Source organism: Hordeum vulgare, chromosome 4H (assembly GCF_904849725.1).
Source record: "Hordeum vulgare subsp. vulgare chromosome 4H, MorexV3_pseudomolecules_assembly, whole genome shotgun sequence".
NCBI lineage: Eukaryota > Viridiplantae > Streptophyta > Magnoliopsida > Poales > Poaceae > Hordeum > Hordeum vulgare.
Genome location: NC_058521.1, coordinates 47,929,636 through 47,931,355, shown reverse-complemented (window position 1 = coordinate 47,931,355; position 1,720 = coordinate 47,929,636).

Genomic DNA, 1,720 nt, shown 5'->3' with positions numbered 1-1,720 from the left:
TTACTGCTTTCATTACTTTTCCATTGCAATCCCTATCACTATTACCGCTTGTGTTTTGATCCTTTACAAACTACAAGGTCGAAGAGATTGACAACCTCTCTGTACTCGTTGGGAGCAAAGTTATTTGTGTGTGTGTAGGTCCACGTCTTCTGCTAGCCAGGACAGGAGACAGCTACTTGTTCAGCCCAGGAGTCCTCTTGGTTCTATAAACCTTACAGTCTCCGTGTAAGGGAAAACTTGTTGCTGACTACATCTCAACCTTCCACTTGGGGTAACCAACGAGGTGCGAGAAGTATACACATCATGTCATCATCAAGCAAAGTTTTCTATCGCCGTTGACGGGGACTCCAGTCTTCAAGATAGGTGAGTTGCACACTATCTTTTACCTTTGCTTTTTAGTCTTGTTAGTTTGCTTTTCATGATTGGCATGACTAGTTAGGCTTACAGAAAACTGCACTCTTAGTTCGCTGCTTGGGGAAAGCCGCTTTACCACACCCGTGGTAGAGAAGTCTCCTCCGCCTACTGAATGTATCCCATTCAAATACCACTTGGGATAATTGAAATAATTAGGAATGATTGTTATGCAGGAGATGGAACAGTCAATCCTAGTATTCATTTGTTGAAACTTACAGAACTTTGTGAGTTGTTTAAGATTTCTGGTTTGACAAGAGATGGAGTCATGAGGAAATTATTTGCCTTGTCACTAAAAGCAAAAGAATTGGAATGGTATAGTCCACTAGATGATTCTCACCTACGGGATTGGAAAGAGATTCAGTCTCTCTTTTACTCCAACTTTTATCCTCTTCATGAAGTCCATGAGAATAGGAATTATGTTTATATTTCTATCCTCCTGACAGAGAGAGCATAGCTCAAGCTTGGGGGAGACTGAAAATTTTAATGCTAAAGTATCCTAACCATGGGTTCCCTAGAGATTATGCTTATGTGGAGAGTAAGAGTACCTTTTTTGCATGTGGATCATGGTAATAAAGCTTTATGTGATACTTATATTGTTGAGTTTATTCATGATCCCACTGAAAATTATTATGAGAAGGGAACATATGCTTATAGATATTTCAATGATATCAATTTCCCTCTCTTTATGTTGAAGGTTTCGAAGCTGCACTTGTTTTGCCTTCCTATGCTTATTGCTTTGTGCTTCAATGAATTATTCTATTGCAATATTCCTATGCATAGGAAGCATGTTAAACTTAAATGTGTTTGGTATTTTCTTCCTAATACTCTCTTTTGTTCTACAACTCTTATTCCTAGGAGAGTATCATTAAAATCTTAAGCCTATCTTTATGGCTATAAAGAAAGAGCTCTAGGGAGACAACCCTTGTTATCTTTACTTTGAGTTTTTACTTTCAGTTTTTAGTGGTCTTGATGCTTTCTACTACTGTGGCAACATCATTGTATCTTTATTTTCAAGCTTTGTGCCAAGTTTTAGCCTCCGATTGCAAGAAAGTTCAAAAGTTGTGACATGCTGTCCAGAAACAGATTATGTCTGCTTGACGAAAAAATTCGCCAAACATCACCAGATCATATTTTTGATCTGAATTTTTTGACAGCATGGTCTATATAATTGTATTTCTCGCATATGTTCTGAGTGTTTTGATTTGAGTTGCAGAAGGCCCCAAAAAATTATTTACTACCTGATGTTCTGTTTTTCACAGATTCTGCCATGTTTTGCATTTTCATCAATTTGCAAATCTTAAGCTTG